The sequence below is a fragment of the Spermophilus citellus genome (genome assembly GCF_964194105.1).
Source record: "Spermophilus citellus genome assembly, chromosome: 5".
NCBI lineage: Eukaryota > Metazoa > Chordata > Mammalia > Rodentia > Sciuridae > Spermophilus > Spermophilus citellus.
This window is the reverse complement of record NC_138186.1, coordinates 129521306-129541103: the sequence shown is the minus strand read 5'-3', so window position 1 is coordinate 129541103 and position 19798 is coordinate 129521306. Positions and strand designations below refer to the sequence as shown.

Sequence of the window (19798 nt, the reverse complement as noted above, 5' to 3'; positions counted from 1 at the left end):
CCCTATCCATTTTACTTATTTCCATTTCTTTAGAAAAGTCACCTCACATTAATTCAGTTTTCCAGATGTTAAATATGTCCAGAAGTAAGAGTATTTTTAATATTGTTTAAATTTATTTTATTAATACTATTGTTTGATTTAAATTCATTTTCTTAATTGATTTTTTTAATTAATTTTGATGAAATTTTAGATTGATTTATATTTAAAAGTTCATTAAATTACATTTAAATTAATACAATTTAACAAAGTCAATTTAAATAACATTTAATATACATTAAATCATTTAATATTAACTATATAATATAATAAAAAAAATTAATAAAATTAATTTTAATAAAAATCCTCTTAGTGGTTTTAGAAACTACAGGTGTCTGAGAAACATTAGCAAAAGCAATTCTAAGCAGGAAGTGTGAATCTGGTGGTAGAGCGATACCAGATTTCAAACTGTACTACAGAGCAAGAGTAACCAAAACAGCATGGTACTGGTACCAAAACAGGCGGGTGAACCAATGGTACAGAATAGAGGACACAGAGACCAATCCACAAAATTACAACTTTCTTATATTTGATAAAGGGGCTAAAAGCATGCAATGGAGGAAGGATAGCGTCTTCAACAAATGGTGCTGGGAAAACTGGAAATCCATATACAACAAAATGAAACTGAATCCCTTTCTCTCGCCATGCACAAAAGTTAACACAAAATGGATCAAAGAGCTTGATATCAAATCAGAGACTCTGCATCTGATAGAAGAAAAAGTTGGCTCCGATCCACATATTGTGGTGCCGGGCTCCAAATTCCTTAATAGGACATCCATAGAATAAGAGTTAATAACAAGAATCAACAATTGGGACTGACTTAAACTAAAAAGTTTTTTTTTTTTCTTTCTTTCTTTTTTTTTTTTTTTTTTTTTTCTCAGCAAGAGAAACAATAAGACAGGTAAATAGGGAGCCTACATCCTGGGAACAAATTTTTACTCCTCACACTTCAGATAGAGCCCTAATATCCAGAGTATACAAAGAACTCAAAAAATTAAACCATAAGATAACAAATAACCCAATCAACAAATGGGCCAAGGACCTGAACAGACACTTCTCAGAGGAGGACATATAATCAATCAACAAGTACATGAATAAATGCTCACCATCTCTAGCAGTCAGAGAAATGCAAATCAAAACCACCCTAAGATATCACCTCACTCCAGTAAGATTGGCATCCATTATGAAGTCAAACAACAATAAGAACTGGCGAGGATGTGGGGAAAAGGGTACACTTGTACATTGCTCGTGGGACTGCAAATTGGTGCGGTCAATTTGGAAAGCAATATGGAGATTCCTGGGAAAGCTGGGAATGGAACCACCATTTGACCCAGCTATAGCCCTTCTCGGAATATTCCCTGAAGACCTTAAAAGAGCGTACTATAGGGATACTGCCACATCAGTGTGCACAGCAGCACAATTCACAATAGCTAGACTGTGGAACCCACCTAGATGCCATTTAGTAGACGATGGATAAAAAAAAAAATGTGACATTTACACACAATGGAGTATTACGCAGCACTAAGAAATGACAAAATCATGGAATTTGCAGGGAAATGGATGGCATTAGAGCAGATTATGCTAAGTGAATCTAGCCAATCCCTAAAAAACAAATGCTAAATGTCTTCTTTGATATAAGGAGAGCAACTAAGAACAGAGCAGGGAGGAAGAGCATGAGGAAAAGATTAACATGAAAGAGAGACACGTGGTGGGAGGGAAAGGGAGAGAGAAGGGAAATCGCATGGAAATGGAAGGAGACCCTCATTGTTACACAAAATTAAATATAAGAGGATGTGAGGGAAAAGGGGGAAAAAAAAAAACAAGGGAGAGAATTGAATTACAGCAGACGGGGTAGAGAGAGAAGATGGGAGGGGAGGGAGAGGAGATAGTAGGCGATAGGAAAGGTACCAGAATACAACAGTCACTAATATGGCATTATGTAGAAACGTGGATGTGTAACCGATGTGATTCTGCAATCTGTATTTGGGGTAAAAATGGGAGTTTATACCCCACTTGAATCAAATGTATGAAAGATGATATGTCAAGAGCTTTGTAATGTTTTGAATAACCAATAAAAAAACATTTTCCCATTTCAAAAAATGACATTGGTGATTTATTGTGATCATTTTATACACAGCAGAACTACATTTCTTTGTCCTACTTATAAAAGTCACTAGATGAGAAAGCATCTACTTTCACAGTTTGTATATAGCATTTATGGACTATCTTAAATTCGTTTTAAAAAATATTTATTATTTAGCCTTTAGTGGACACAGCATCTTTATTTTATTTATTTTTTTATGTAGTGCTGAGGATCAAACCCCATGCCTCACGCATGCTAGGTGAACGAGCTGCTACTTGAGCCATATCCCCAACACTCTCTTAAATTCTTATTTTCACCTTGCTTCTTTGTGATAATGAGAATTCAAATTTATGGGTAATATATCGTTCACTGAACAACTTCTCAGTCCAAATCAATCCTTCTACTATTGTATTGTCACTGGAGTGTTATGTTAATCTTCCTACAAATGTGTGGGGAACATTTCATTGATTATGCCAATTCTTAAAAATACAAATGTGCCGAGCCCTAATATCCAGAGTATACAAAGAACTCAAAAATTAAACATTAAGAAAACAAATAACCCAATCAACAAATGGGCCAAGGACCTGAACAGACACTTCTCAGAGAAGGATATATAATTAATCAAAAAATACACGGAAAAAATGCTCACCATCTCTAGCAATCAGAGAAATGCAAATTAAAACCACTCTAAGATACCATATCAGTCCAGTAAGAATGGCAGCCACTAGGAAGTCAAACAACAACAAGTGCTGGCAAGGATGTGGGGGAAAAGGTACACTTGTACATTGCCGGTGGGACTGCAAATTGGTGCAGCCAATTTGGAAAGCATTATGGAGATTCCTTGGAAAGCTGGGAATGGAACCACCATCCGACCCAGCTATTCCCCTTCTCGGACTATTCCCAGAGACCTAAAAAGAGCACACTATAGGGATACAGCTACATCAATGTTCATAGCAGCACAATTCACAATAGCTAGAACGTGGAACCAACCTAGATGCCAGTCAATAGATGAATGGATAAAAAAATGTGGCATTTGTACACAATGGAATATTACTCAGCACTAAAAAATAACAAAATCATGGCATTTGCAGGGAAATGGATGGCATGAGAGCAGATTATGCTAAGTGAAGTTAGCCAATCCCTAGAAAAGAAATGCTGAATGTCTTCTTTCATATAAGGAGGGGGGACTCAAAACAGAGCAGGCTGGAAGAGCATGAAAAGAAGATTACCATTTAGAAGGGACAAGAGGTGGGAGGGAATGGGAGAGAGAAGGGGAATTTCATGGAAATGGAAGGATACCCTCACTGTTATACAAAATTACATATAAGAGGATGTGAGGGGAAAGGGGAAAAAAGGAGAGAAATGAATTACAGTAGACGGCGTAGAGAGAGATTGTGGGAGGGGAGGGGAGGGGACAGAAGGGGGGATAGGGAGGGAATAGGAAAGGCAGCAGAATATAACAGACACTAGTATGGCAGTGTGTATAAACTCGGATGTATAACCAATGTGATCCTGCAAACTGTACACGTGGTAAAAATAAGAATTCATACCCCACTTGAATCAAATGTATGAAATATGATATGTCAAGATCATTGTAATGTTTTGAGCAACCAATAAAAATTTAAAAAAAGAAACAAGAAGAGACAAGGCCCATATTAAAGAGATTTAAAAATTCTACTGAAATCTATAAGAAAATGTTTGAATGAATTATGAGGTATTAAAAAAAAGTACAAACTTAATATCTTGCATAGAATTTATCACCCTATGTTTATAGACTCAAAAAGCTTTCATTATTTTAATCTTCAACTGTGTTTTAACAAAGCCCCATTATTAAGGGCTCTCTACTTCTGGCTTATTCTTTCTTACTTAGTCTTTTCCCCCATATGAGATCCTCACCACCACAGTCATCAATGGCTGACCTTGCATTATAATTCAAGGATCACTCTATGTAACATCTTCTCCATTGATTGACTGTATTCAATTGCACTTCATAGCAGGAAATGTATATAACACAGCTTCATGTTGTTCACAATATCTACCACAATACCTTGTACTTTGGGGGCACTGAATACATGTATAAGGATATACTTATGATTATTGGATGCTTTTTGTCACATGTGTTCGCGAATGAGCCAGGGTTTTCCCTCCATATCCCCCATAGTTTCCAGGAATATTCCAAACATATTTACAAGAAGAGAAATGCTTTTATTTGGATGGTCAGTTTTGAATACAGTAGGTAGGTATCTCTCTCAGATTGAAATATAAAATGACAAACAGCTGTGGTCAGAGTGAACCACGCTAGAAGACTGAATCTGAGTGATCAGAAATGCCTTTCAGCAGTAAGAGCAACAACCACTGGAACCAGATTCAAGCCAAATATGATAGGTCTTACACTGAAAAAGGATCATTATTTGTGATTTAAAACAATAAACAAACACAGAACACCTAAAGAGAAGGAGGCACCCTGCTATAATTTGGATCTGGAATGTTGCCCAAAGGTCATGTGTTGAAAGCTTAGACCCCAATGTAACAGCATTCAGAACGGACTCTACAGAAAGGTGAATTGAATCCTGGGCTCTAACCTCATCTGTGGATCAATCCACTGATGGGTTCACGATTGGACAGGACTATTGGGAGTTGGTAAAAACTGTGGGCGGTAGGGCCTAGTTGGAGGGTAGGTCATTGGAGTTGATTCCCTGGAAGGGTACATCATATTCCTCAGTCCTTTCTTCCCCTCACCTGATCTCCATGATCTCCATGAGTTGATCCCCTGATCTCCATGAGTTGAGCAGCTCTGTTTTGAAGCCAGGCTCTCTGCCATGGTAATCTGCCTCACTTCAGGCCACAGCAATGGAGCCTGAAATTGAACCAAAATAAATATTTACTCATTTAATTTTCTCAGGTATGTTGTCAAAGTGATGAAAAAGTCTTCTAACACACACACACACACACACACACACACACACACACACACACAGGAGGAATGGTCTAAAGGGAGAAAAGGACACTTGGTATTGTTGATGCCTTCTTCAACAGTAGACACAGCTGGGGTACAGCGTGGATTCGCACTTCAGCAGATGCTAAAAGGGGCTTAAATTTTTATATTAGTCTTTTATGAGGAGAGATTGACTAACACAGGCCTGATTTCTCTCTCAGATTTGGAGATGAATAAGAAGGACCAAGAAGATTTCCTTTTCTAGCACAGGACACAAATGCAGTCACTAGTTTCTGATACCAATCTGAGTAATTATGTCTACTTGCTCTATCTTGAAGGCAAGAGACATTATGAGGTGATTAATATAATCCTTAGAATCTATTTAACCATTAATTTTCCAAAAATTCTGCCTTTTTTTAAATTTTATTTCTGCCACCTTGAGGTTTTGTTCCCTGAACAGACATATAGAAAGAACAGCTCAAGGAAAAGAGTCTCCTGAATATGGGCTCTGGGAAGAGAGTAATGGGAGCAAACCCAAACCCCTTCTAAAGGGTAATGAGGAAAATGATCCTAAACAAAACAAAAAGCAAATATGAACAAAGTGGCAGCAGGCTCTATTTGTTGGCCACTTTCTCTGCACCAGCCATCAGGTGAGAACTACACACTATGTTCTCATTTACGGTTTTCTAAATGCATTCTGTCAGTTTAGCTCCAAAATTGCTTTGGTCCCAACTGGTATGTCTCTTACAGCCCATGTGCTTCATCTCTTTGCTTTGTCCCCAACTCTACAAAACTGCCTCCTCATTAACTTGTTGGAATTTAAACACCTTGGAAACCAGGGCCTTATCTTCACTCCTTCTGATCCTTAGAGGTATGGGAATTAAATTTAGGATTGTTACTCCATCGTAGAAAATTTCTCAACTTTTTATTTCACTCTGTACTGTTTAAACCTGGATTATATTTGGCATTGATAAACAACAATAGGTTAAGTGAACATCAACCTGTTGGCTCTAAAACAAATTTTCTTAAGTGAAATTTAAGTGGAATTTTTGAGCACTTAAATAAACTCAATCAGAATTAACAAGGACCAAATAATATTAAAATGAACTCGAAAATTTATAGATTAACAGCAAAAATTTATTTTTGGAAAGGGTAAGATGGTTCTTTAGTGACATTTAATCCATATTATAATTTGAATTCTGAGAATGATTAAGACTTTGTGATGGTTAATTTTACATGTTAACTCGTCCTGGCTACGATGCCCAGACACTTGGCCAACTTTTATTCTGGGTGTGTCTGTGCTGGTGTTATGGGGTGAGATTTACTTTTGAATCGGGGACTTTTAGTTAAATAGATTCCATTCTGTAATGGAGAGAGACCTCACCTCGTCAACCGAATGCAACTGAATGGGACAAAAAGCCCACCTCTCCCAGACAAGAGGGAACTGTCCAGTGAACTACCTTTGGATTTCATCTACAACATTGATTCTTCCTGGCTCCACAGCACACTGCCTTGGGACTCAAACTAGAACACTTTCCTGGATCTCTAGCTCCTCCCAGCCAACCCTGCCCAATCCTGTGAGCCAATAGCTGACAGGCAAGTGCAGGGAAGAAGCAGAGGCCCTGCAGGGGGTGAGTGTGTGCTACTGGATGCCAGTCCCTGGTCAAAGCGCAGGACAGGCTTCTGAGTTTACAGGCAGGAAGGGATGATTAGTGTTGGTGGAGCCCCAGGAACCCCGCGCTCTGAGGAATTCTGAGCGCTTGGGTCATAATTGACCCCGGCAACGCCAGAGGACGTTCGGGGCAGAGAAGTGGACGGTGATGGACGCGCTTTTCAGAGCTGGTCCCATGGATCACTGAAGTGGCCACGATGTGGTCCTGGTTTGGAGGCCTGGGCTCAGGCTTGGGCCACTTCTTGGGTCAGGTGGGGAGCAGCTTGGCTTTCCTCACCGGCCATAGCTCCAGCTTCGCCGGGGAAATGCTTCCGGGTGACTTAGGAGACCCAGAAGCAGCTTTACATCATTGTTGGAGAAAGGAAATGGAAACTACTGATTCCACACTAAGATGTGAGAATGAAAGACTGAAAGAGTATTGTACTGACCTGGAAGAAAAGCATGAAGCATCAGAGCGACAAATAAACCATCAGTCTGTAAGTTACCAAAACCAACTGCAACAGAAAGAGGTAGAGATCAGCCATCTTAAAGCAGGACAGATTGTACTGCAAGATCAAATGTTCCAACTACAGGCAGCCGCTCAATCAGTACACTCGGGAGCTTGTGGTGTGCCAACAACAACTGCACCGGCTCCGTTCGGTTCCCTGATCAGTAGTCATTTTTCAGCCTTTCGTGATGACGACATGGACTCTAGTGACATAATCTTATCACAACAAGAAACAAACAGATTATCAACTGAAGCTGCAAAACATGAATCTGAAGTTGGCCACTCGAGGCAGATTGCTGAGGCTCAGGGAACACACCATTCTGACTCAAGTGAAATCTGCAAAGTACAAAATACTATCAAGACTCTTCAACCAAACCAAAGTCCAGACATATATGATCATCAGCATGAAATTTCAGTTTGGGAGCAGAGTTCTACTGTGGCAGAAAAGGGAAGAATCCTTCCTCAGAGCTCAGCAGTGGAAGAAGTGTTCAGGCTTCAACAAGCCCTGGCTGATGCGGAGAAGGAAATCGTGAGACTAAATGGTTTAAACCAGGATAACCGTCTGGCTGAAGACCATCTGAAACTTAAAATGCATGTTGAAGCTTTAGAAAAAGAGAAGGCATCATTGAGTCAAGAAAAAGAGGAACTTCAGATGTCACTGTCAAAATTGAGCTGTGACTACCAAGTCATGAAAAACAGAGCTTCAACAGACATGAATTTGAATGTACAATTACTAGACTTAAAACTTCACTTGAAGGCAAAGGAGGAAGAACTGAATCAGACTATCAATGAAAAGAAAATGCTGATAGCTGAGTTAGAAGAACTGGATCATCAGAATCAGGAAGCTACAAAGCACATGATTTTGATACAAGAGGAGCTATCCAAACAACGAAATGAAGGAGACCTTGTCATCAAGAAGTTGGAACAAGATCTAGATGATGAAAAAAAGAGAGTTCATCAACTTGAGGATGATCAAATGAACATATCCCAAGAGTTGCATGTGCAGAAGGAGAAGTTAACTGAGAACGCACAGAGCCTCAGTGATTTGCACTTAACTAAGCAGAAGCTTGAAGGTAAAGTAGAAGATTTAGCAGATCAGCTAAATCAGTCACAAAAAAATAGTTTAAACATCCAGCAGGAAAACCTGGGGCTTAAGGATCACATTAGACAACTTGAAGATGAGCTGTCTGGATTTGAGAGCAAGTATCGAACTTCTCTGAATGAAGACTCTAACAGTCATTGTAAGGATGACATGCTTAAAGAACGAGAAGCTGAAGTTAGCAACTTAAGGCAAAATCTTTCTGAAGAGGAACAGCTCAATGAAAATTTAAAGAAAGTTGCTGTTGAACTCAAAACGGAAAATGAAATGTTGATTTTAGCACGTGACGATGTAAGGCGTAAGTTGGAAGAATCTATTGCTGCTTACAATCAAATCTCTCAAGAAAAAGACACTATCACGGAGACTCTCAAAAGAGACAAAGAAGAGATTGAAGCCAAACTGCACCAGGCAGAAAAAAGACTGTTGGAAGAAGCAAATAATCACAGGCAGACTATTCAGGAACTCTCCAATGCACATAATTTGAATACCTCTGCCTTAAAGCTGAAACACGAATGTGTAGTTCAACTCAGCCAAGAGAAGGACCTTGAAATAGCAGGACTCAAAAAGAATATTGAGCAAATGACTGCTGATGAAAAAGAAACTGATGAAATTTTGGCATCTTATGTAGAAGAAGAGGAGCGATTGATACAAGTCATAAATGAGAAAGAAGTTTTTATTGAAAAACTCGAAGAAAAAAGTTCACAACTACAAAAGGATTTAGATAAGTGTTCTCAGGCCTTAGGAGAAAATGAAACTTTAAGGCAATCCATCGAAAGAAAGGACAAAAGTCTTACCTTCATGAGAGCAGAAAACAACTATCTGCGAGTAGAATTGGAAATACTTAGGGAACAGCACAATCAAGCTGTACCAGTGGCTGAGCCTACAGCTCTTGATGCTGTCACAGAACTAGAATTGGAGGTATCTCAACTGAATATAGTCAAAAATCATCTGGAAGATGAAATTCAAGACCACCTGAATATCATTGAAAACCAAAACCAGCGTAAAATGCAACTACTTCAGTCTTTACAGGAGCAGAAGGAGGAAATGGATGAATTTAAGTACAAATATGAGCAGATGAATGCTGCGCATAGCCAGTTAATTTTAGAAAAAGAGGAGGAAATTAAGAACTTGCAGAAAACTATTGAAGAACTAAAAGCCCAGTTGCCTGGAGAGAAAGGAGATGCTCAAACATTGAATTCTGATATTTTTCAAGAGACCAAAGTAAACATCCTAAGAGAAAAAGAGGTTCAACACTTACGGGACCAAGAATTACGCCTAAACCGGGAGCTAGAAAGGCTACGCAGCCATCTCTTGGAATCAGAAGAGTCTTACACCCAGGAAATTTTGGCTGCAGAAGACAAAGAAAAACAGTCAATAGCTGAATGGAAGAACAAGGCCGAAAAGCTAGAAGGAGAAGTATCATCATTGCAGGAACGTTTGGATGAAGCAAATGCTCTGTTGGATTCTGCTTCCAGACTGAGAGAAGACTTAGATCTCAAGGAAGAACAGATGGAAGAACTGAAAAAACAAAACGAGCTCCGAAAAGAAATGTTGGACCATGCACAACAGAAATTGTCGACTTTGGTCAACAGCGCAGAAGGAAAAGTGGACAAAGTCCTCATGCGAAACCTTTTTATCGGTCATTTCCAGACACCAAAGGACAAACGTCGTGAAGTATTGCAGGTGATGGGGAGCATCCTGGACATTCCGAAGGACGAAATGGAGCAGTTGCTGAATAACGATCATGGTGGTGTCAGTAAGTGGATGAGTTGTTTTGGTTCCACGTTCTGCAGCTATGCCTCTTGGTAACCTAGCTGGAGTTGGACTTGGTGGACCTGGGCATCCTCTTGTTAAACCCATTGCAGATTTCATGCCCACCTTTACACCACTGCCAGTGTCCCCGGACAATAGTGCCAGAGTTGTACTCCAGGATCTTCTAAATATTTAGCATTTGAAAGAAGCCATAACCCTTTTTTACGTTTTACAGCATGGCCTTTTGAAAAAGTACTCATGTGTTTGTAGACAAAAAGAGAAAGCAAAAAAGCTGGTATATGTAAGTGTATAGCTACTAGGTATTTTATTTTATTTTTTTTAGTTGTTGTTGTTGTGATTTTTTGCTATAGTACTTTTTAAAAAATTTGTTTTGTTTTTTGTAGCACTTTTTGTTTCTAGAATTTTGTTCCAATGTAGCAGATAATCATCACCCGTTATCAATTCTGATGTACTTTTGGGAGCAACTGTACAGAGCAGCCTTCTTGAACCACTAGTTCCAACCTCTTTTTTTTTAAAACAATAATAATATTTCTTAAATTTAATGGCATTAAGATAAAAACGATACATGTAATTACAGGAAACAAGAAAAATCCAACCCATAAGAAGGATGTCTCAGATTTAGAGTACATGAAAACCAAACATAATGTTGCAAAAAGTTGAGAATATTTAGTTTATCCAAGATAACATTGTACAACTACCACGCGAAAATTCCAATGGGGAGGACCTAAACACGAAGCTTAGTGGATAAATTCTAAGATGCTTTGAATCCAAATTCTATGACCCCTATCCATTTTGCTTATTTCCATTTCTATACGAAAGTCACTTCACATTAATTCAGTTTTCCAGATGATAAACATGTCCAGAAGGAAGAGTATTTTTATGAGTCAACCCCGAAGTGGGATCACAGGATCCATTGCCAATGGAAAAGTTAATTAGTAAGAATGTATCATTAAATATCTGGACTGCTTATCTACATACTATTGGGGGCTCTACAATAATTCTCATAAACACATTTTATAAAACATTTGATCAAAACAAGTTGGGGAGAGAAATAAGCTAACAACAGTTTTTGGAAGATGAAAAGCTTTAAAATAGGAGTAGTTATAACCTTTTGATAAATTAAGGTAAAAGATGAATCAAAAGTTTCCAGCTTAAGTAGGTGAAATCAGAGAAGAGAAAAAGCAGATTGCATAGCACATACTTCTCTGACACCTGTAGTTTCTAAAACCATTCAGAACATTTTTGTTAAAATTAATTTAAACAAAATTTAATATATTTTTAAATATAAATTACATCATCATTTAATATAAATTAACCTAATTTAAATTAATTTTATTAGTAGTATTATTTAAATTTCTTTTATTAATACTATGGTTTGATTTAAATTTATTTTATCAATTGATATTGTTTATTAACTTATATTAAATTATAGTATGATTTATATTTAAAAACTCATTAAATTTTATTTAAATTAATACAATTTAACAAAGTAAATTTAACATAATATACATTGAGTTATTTAATATTGACTATATAATTTAATATAAACGTCAATAAAGTTAATTTTAATAAAAATGCTCTTAGTTGTTTTGGAAATTACAGGTGGCAGTGAAGTATTAGCTATATTATCTTCTTTTTTCTCCTCTTTGATCTTCCCTAACTTAAGCTAGAACCTTTTGGTTTATCTTTTGTTTTACTTTACAAAAATAAAAAAAGGAAGAAAAACACCTAGTACCTAACACACACATCAGCTTTTCCTTTCTTATTTCTAAATTTCACCTTAACATTTACATTATTTTACCAAAATTAAGATGCCATCAGTTGTTACTCCTGAGAAGAATACCAAAGTATATATTTTGCTTCGACCTGCCAAATTACTTGGAATCTTATTCCAGTAGACTTCACATGGTTGGGAAAAGCAGAGTTCAGATTTGTCATGAGAGACTTTTATATATTCGGCTCACTCCATTGTGTCTAGGTGAGCCTTTGGGTTTCGATGCCTGGAAACACACTTCTTATATTTCAGAATTGAAGAGCTCTTGGAAACAGCGACCTCACTGCATTCTTGAGAAAAATATGTTATACGGGTACTCAGAAAATTACAAAGATTAATATAGATTCAAGATTTTTTTTAAGACAAGGGGTTTAATGGAGAAAACAGCAAGATAGCCTTAGAAATTTCATACTCCCTGCATTCTTAGGAAAAGCTTCTATATTGTAAAGAATAACACCAAACAGAAAAGTTCCTAAGAAAATATTGTGCTTTCAGTTTCCTTGTCTCATAAATTTTATTAAAGTTTCATTAAAGACCCTGTATTTGCTAGCCTTTTTATTAAATACTTTTTTGAGATATTCTATTAATGTCTATGACTGGATTTTATTTGGTCTCACATTAATGTCGCTCCCTGTGACAAAGGGTACATGGGAGGCAGGCAGGATCAGCCTGTCCTCTCCGAGGCACCAGCTGTCGGAACCAGGCTCTGACAGAGGTAGTGAAGGGCACTAGCGTCTCCTGGACTGAGCGAGAGGGTAAGTATCTGAGTAATATTAATTGTGTATAAATGCCACATTTGTTATGCATTCATCTACTAAGTTGTTTCCACAATTTAGCTAATGTGAATTTTGCTGCTATAAACATTGATGTGGCTGTGTCCCTGTAGTATGCAGTTTTTAAGTCCTTTGGGTATAGACCAAAAAGAGGGATAGCTAGGTCAAATGGTGGTTCTATTCCCAAATTTCCAAGGAATCTCCAAACCGCTCTCCATATTGGCTCCACCAATCTACAGTCCCACCGACAGTGTAGGAGTGTACATTTTTCCTGAAATCCTCACCAACACTTATCGTTGTTGTCTTCATCATAGCTGCCATTTTCAAAAATCGCTGACATTCTAACTGGAGTGAGGTGCAATTAAACCCCTATCTCTCACCATGCACAAAACTCCACTCAAATGAATCAAGGACCTAGGAATAAAACCAGAGAGCTTGCATGTAACAGAAGAAAAAGTAGGCCCTAATTCCAATCATATGGGATTAGTCCCAAAATTCCTTAATAAGACTCCTATAGCACAAGAAGTAAAATCAAGTATCAATAAATGAGATAGATTCAAACTAAAAAAGTTTCTTCTCCACAAAACAAACAATCTGGGAGGTGAATAGAGATCCTACATCTTGGGAGAAAATTTTTGCCCCATCACACATCAGATAGAGCACTAATCTCTAGGGCATAGAAAGAACTCACAAATCTGAATAACACACACACACACACACACACACACACACACACACAAACAAATAAATAAATAAAATAAAATAACCTGGGCATCCTCTTTTTAAACCCATCGCAGATTTCATGCCCACCTTCACACCACTGCCAGTGTCCCCGGACAACAGTGCCAGACTTGTACTCTAGGATCTTCTAAATATTTAGCACTTTAAAGAAGCCATAACCCTTTTTGATCTTTTACAGCATGGCCTTTTGCAAAAGAACTCTGTATTTGTAGACAAAAAGAGAAAGAAAACAAGCTGATATATATATGTATATAGATACTAGGTTTTTTTTTTTTTTTTTTTTTGCTTCTTGTAGTTTTTTTTTTTTTTTTTTTTTTTTTTTTGCTATAGCTCTTTTTAAAAATTTTGTTTTGTTTGCTGTAGCACTTTTTGTTTATAAAATTTTTCCCAGCCATCATTTTCAGCTCGCTTCCTCCATCCACCTCGCCTCATGGTGGAGCTTCTGTATTGGGGGGGGGGGGGGAACATCAGTTTTATAACACAATGTACTCCTAATTATCATTTTATTTCAGTATTAAGAAAAATAAAAAATTAAAATAAATTCAAATGCTCAATTAATCCAATACCTAGTAAACTTTTTCCAAAATATATTATTCTTAGACTCCTTTACAAGTGAAATTTGTCCCTAAAACACCCTCCTAGAGTTTAACTACTGTAAATTTCAATTTTTATAGATAAATTTTTATGCATTCCTGAATAGGAATCTTAACGTTCACTCATATAAAAACATCATCATATGCAACAAACATGGCCACACTTATTAACTTGTTACCATTAATTAATAAAACATTTCCTTTCATCAACCATCGTGTAACAGCTTCAACTCCTGTCTTTGTTGTTACATAGTGGATACTTACAATTGTGCTCACAGTGTAATTCACCAATCTACAAAAAGCCCTAAAAGAAGTCAATTAAAACAATACGTCATAGAGGACATGATGCAGAAAGATTATCATGTATAATAATTGAGTACATCTGGCATTCTCCTTAAGGCAACACTTAGCCAGCCAACTATACTGTAAAAACCACCAGGATGACCAAATGATGTCCATCACAAGTGTTAGGCAGGCTTGATGTCTTGCAAGACACAAAATTATTTATGTCAAAATGGCACTAAATACAACTCCCTGTAAGGTCAAATCTTTTAACTGAAATGGCCACACTGCATTAACCTTTACAAATTTAATATAACTTCTATTTAGGATTTTCTTCTAGTCACTGCATAGGTTTGTATCAATGGGTTACTATATGAAGCCTTAAACATTATCAAAGTGAGGCTCAGTTGATAGCACGTACAGAGGCCTGAGTTCAATCCTCAGCACCACAAAAAGTGCGTCAATTAATAAAAAAATTTGGAGGACTTTTAAAAATTGTTTTAAAAAATTATCAAAGTCATCAAATGAGCTTTGTTATGATTAATGAGAATTTTTTACTTAACACCACTTTAAAACATGAAGACAAAGCATTTTCTTCCAAATACTCTTGTTCTTGGTATACTGTGGGGTTTAGTTTCTCTTTACTGGCACATAGAAATAATTCTCAAAGAGTTAAGTCCCAGCAGAGGATAATATAAATGTTTTAGGGGCATATGCAAAATGCTCTGAAAATAGAAGGTAAACTGATTAACTCTTTGGAGAGAACTTTAAAAGTTTGCTATACGCAGGAGCATAGAAACCTGATGTGTTCAATATCAAGTCCCAGAAGTGCCATATTTTCTGTTAAATATTTCTTCTTTGCCTAGGCTCCCCCAACAAAGTCTTCACCCCTTATTTTAAGGGAGTTTAAGAAATGTTTTAAAACATTTCTTAACTTCACATAAACTCTGAATCCATATGCCTAGTCTTACAAGTCAAGAGCTTGGGAGTTCTGGCCAAGGATGCAAACTCACAATAATAAAACTATTAAACTACTAATTTTAAAGGTAAATCAAATAACAAAATATATTTTAAAAGCTTAATCCATTTGCTCAATCATTTAAGTGTCCCACTTATTAAGTTCTACTATAGTCCCACTGCAAAAGGCCAATAAGAGGGCTAGGTTTAGCTCAGTGATGGAGCGCTTGCCTTACACGTATGAGGCACTAGGTTAGATCCTCAGGACTATATAAAAATAAATAAATAAAACAAAGGTATTGAGTCCATTTACAACAAAAATATATACTTTTTAAAAAAGCCAATAAGAAAATCCTTACTGATGGTTTTAGAATAGACAAGTATAAAACAAAGCTGAATGCAGAACTTTATATATAAATTGTTTTTTAAAAACTTGCCTCCAGATATAGAAGGCCTAGGGAAAGTAGAAATTACTGGCCAAGAATCACAAGAGGACAAAATCTACAAAGAAAATATATCAACTCAGTTCTCCTCCCCAAAGCAGGATCACTTTTCCCTCTGAAGGTATTCACCAGTTCTCAAGGAGTGTCTGAAAGGCTGGGCAATGTTTTTGACAATCATGGTGCTAAGAGAATAAGAACTGGAATTGAAGCATCTTCCAAGGATACACATGTATCTCCCTGCTTGGGATTAGGGCCCTGGGTGGAAAAATAAACTGAAAGTAAACTGATTACAACTTTGCAGAAACTGAATCCTACCTTACATTATTTCTACTCTGAAAATAGTTAAGGTGCTCCTGGATTGCTAAAACTTCAAAACAACTAGAAGAAGCAAATGTAAATCCACTATGGATGATAGCAACGTCCTAAACTTCACATATTTCTACAATCAATTTTGCAAATAAAATATAAAGTCTGTGACACAAAGTACAAGTAAAAACAACAGCAATCTGTATACAGGGTAAAGGTGGGAGTTCATAATCCACTTGAATCATTCTGTGAAATATGGTATATTAAGAACTATGTAATGTTTTGAACAACCAACAATAAAATAATAAAAAAACAGAATAATAAAATCACAGACCTAGAAATACTGAATTTAACACAAACTTTAACCAGCATAATTACTATGTTAAAGGAGATTAAAAAAAAAAAAAAAGTTCTAAACTTTAACCAAAAAATAAATGAGCACAAGGCAAGGAAATACAAGTCCTACAAATAAACTCAAACGGAAGATTTTCAGCAAGACAGGATGAGGCACCCTGGAGCGCAAAGCAAACTACATGATTCAGCTCCACAATGCTGGGAAACAATGCTACTTAGAGGACAAATTTTAGCATGCAGCAAAGCCACCATCTGACCACCTCAAGTGTAAGGCCAAATAAAAGCAAGATGTTGCAACAGGAAACAAACCACCCTATGTTTATCAACATTTCTGTTAATACATACAATTCATACTTCACCGAGACCCACATGCACCTCCTTTCAGATACTCAAAACATTATGTTGCAAACATTTAAAATACACTATGTATAAAATTGTCATTAATCCTGTAAACGATAGGTAGTCAGAAAATAAATACTTCCTGAGTAAAGAAAGTAAACTTACAGGTAACCTATAAAGCACAGTAACAGAAATACATCCCAAATATATGGTTGCCCAATACATCAATATTTGAAAAGATCCTGAGTTTTTAATTTTAGCTTTTATTTCTCTTAATAACATTTTTCGAAATATTCACACTCAAATATTTACTAAATCTACTCATCAATCACAGATACCTCTCCCCCAAAATGTGGTAACACAGGTACAACAGCAAGTAACACACCTTCAACGCTAACGCTAACGAGAACCACACAATAGATGGGAATTAATGGAAAATCATCCAGAGAGCTGCTTATATAATGTAAAATCAGGAAGGAGCAAATGTAAAACCCTGTCTTAACTGGGCATGATGGTGCACACCTGTAATCTCAGTGACTAGGCAGGCTGAGACAGAATTGCAAGTTTGGGGCCAGTCTCAGCAATTTAGTTTCAAAAAATAAATAAATAAAAAGTTTGAGGATTTTGGCTCACTGGTAGAGAGCCCCTGGTTTTAACTACCAGTACCCCAAAAACAAACAAATAAAAAGTGCCTATTCTTAGAAACTGTAATGTGTCAAGATGTAAAAGGCCTAAGTTCCTGCAAGCCAGTAAGGACCATCACAAAAAGAAAGTGGCTCTGCCAATGTCCCTATAGATAAATTCAGAGAAACGTTCTTCCCTCTAGGTGACTGATTTGATTCTTCAAATTAGACATTTCCCTAAAAGGGAGTAAGGCAATCAATCAGCATACTACTTGACAGAAATATGCCTCAGAAATAATGTGCTCCCTGTTTTTATTCTTGGTTTCAAGCAATGTTTTGAATTATGCCTTATTTACTAAATCTGCTCATTGAGAGGCAACCTCTTAGTATTGACAACTAACCAATTATCAAGATTAGACTTGTAAATAAATATCACATTCTTGTTTTCTGAGCCAACTCTTGCAGACTGGGTTCCCAAGCCAATTTCACAATGCTTGATGACCCTGGGGCAAGCGTTAAAGGATTCTAAACCTGTATTGTGCAACCTAAATAACCTACCATCTTCTCCTGATCCAGCAACATTAATAGATAATGCAGTTATGGATCTCCAAAAATTTGTTTAAAAATGGAAAATGAGTGAATTCATATATGTAATAGTATTCTTATTCCTAGCATATGGAGTATGTTCTCAATAAACATTAGCTACTATTCTAGGAATATACCTTGCTAGTTCAGAGTGAAAATCAAATTTTGAGACTACATATTTGAAAACTATGAAGTATGTAACAGTTTATTTAAATGAACATCCATGATCTATCTACAACATAACAAAAAGCAAAGATTTACTGACACAAGATCTGGGTTCAAACCCCAGTTCAAAGGACTACCTAGCTACGACACAGGGTGAGTCTAAAGCATTTGGCGTGACATCTCTTCATCTAAAAAAACAAGTATAAAGAATCAGCACTCAGAAGAATCCCTTAGGTGGCCATATATGAATGTAAACTGGATGTGGCGGAAAGAAACAGCAAGCAAGAAAGATTCTACTCCCTAAACCCTTTAATTTAAGTAGACTTTTCTTTTTTTCTTTTTTTTTTTTTTTAATGTTTTGGAAATCTGCCCAGGTAAGGCCAATTTTAAGGCAAATGGTAGAGCAGCTGTGTCTGTAAGAGCCAAGGATTTGAAATGCCTACAATGCAAGACTTCCTGACTTCTATTCTTTTAACAGGGATGTCCAAACTATAGGAAGTTTCTCATTAAGGACCGGATTATTTAAAATATAACAAGATTATTTATGTTTGCATTTTACCTAACTTTAGTTCATCGTTTGCTAGAGCACATTCTGTACATTTTAAGAGGCTGGTCAAATCCCACTAAAAAGACTATCATTCTGCCTTCTTTACTATGGCTACTGATGGATTTTAACATATACCAAGGAAATGAAGTTCATCATAAGGAGCAATCACTTTCATGCAAAAATGATGTTTTATGTATTTACAAAAGAATTATTAACACTTTAAGTACAAACAGTTCATCAGAAACAAGTAAAACTCACCCCATTTAGAGAGAAAATGCCCAAATATTCACCAGTATTAATCTGTTGGTTACATATTTGAAACTCTAAAGTCTACTGAATATTAAGATTAATGAAACCGCCTTTAAATTGCTTTTAATCAGTGTCATTACTATGGTCATCTATAAATGTATGGTGTTATCTTACCTTCATTTAATAGTTACATAAGACATATTTACTCTATGAAATTAATATGCAAATATGCAATGAATGAATGAAATGTGTACATTTTAAGTTGTGTAGCACAGAAAAACAGTGACAACACCTTCTTCCTTATGAGGCTTAAAAATCTCTCTCTCTACATGGCATTATTTTCATCAGTAATAAATAGCAAGACTTGATTTTGAAGTTGAAAAATAACCTGTGAACTCTATAGGAACTGCATCATTATTATTTCAATTTCAATTTTGTTTTCTATTATTATTTGTGTCAAAGATTTTTTTCTCTGAATTTTCTCAAGCAAGAAATAAATGTTGAACTAACTCACCCTAGTAGTACCTCTGTAGAATATAAAAGGGTATAAACTGCACTTCAGGGCAAATTAGTATGCAAGTTTTACTAGTAAGGAGGAAAGAAACCACCTTGCTCTCTAGATTAAAAAATAAAGGGCTGGGGTTGTGGCTCAGAGGTAGAGCTTGCCTAGCATGTGTGAGGCACTGGGTTGGATCCTCAGCACCACTTAAATATAAAATAAAGATATTGTGTCCACCTATGTCTAAAAAATAAATATTAAAAAAGATGAAGAGTACAGAAATAGGATGTATACAAACACTAAAATCCTTGGTATGAACAATTTTGTGAGGTTCTATTTTTGTCTGCTCCAGAATATTCTGTCTTATGCCATTTCACGATGTCTGAAGAACCTTTTATTTCAACATTGATTAGTCACTCCATTCATTTATCTGTTTCTGTTTATTCTCAGAACTATCTTTCCCATATAAGGCAAGAAAACCAA

The 19798-nt window shown here is 36.4% G+C and overlaps 1 pseudogene across 1 annotated transcript in view; it reads right to left on the bottom strand.

The window, feature by feature from the left end:
- LOC308649998 overlaps positions 1-19798 on the bottom strand; it is a 125949-nt pseudogene that overhangs the window by 56561 nt on the left and 49590 nt on the right. Inside the window, exons 31-32 of the transcript in view lie at positions 9571-9660; positions 4859-4976 (exon numbers count right to left, since the gene is read on the bottom strand). The product of the transcript in view is annotated as an uncharacterized misc_RNA (transcript). The remainder of the gene's footprint in view (positions 1-4858; positions 4977-9570; positions 9661-19798) is intronic.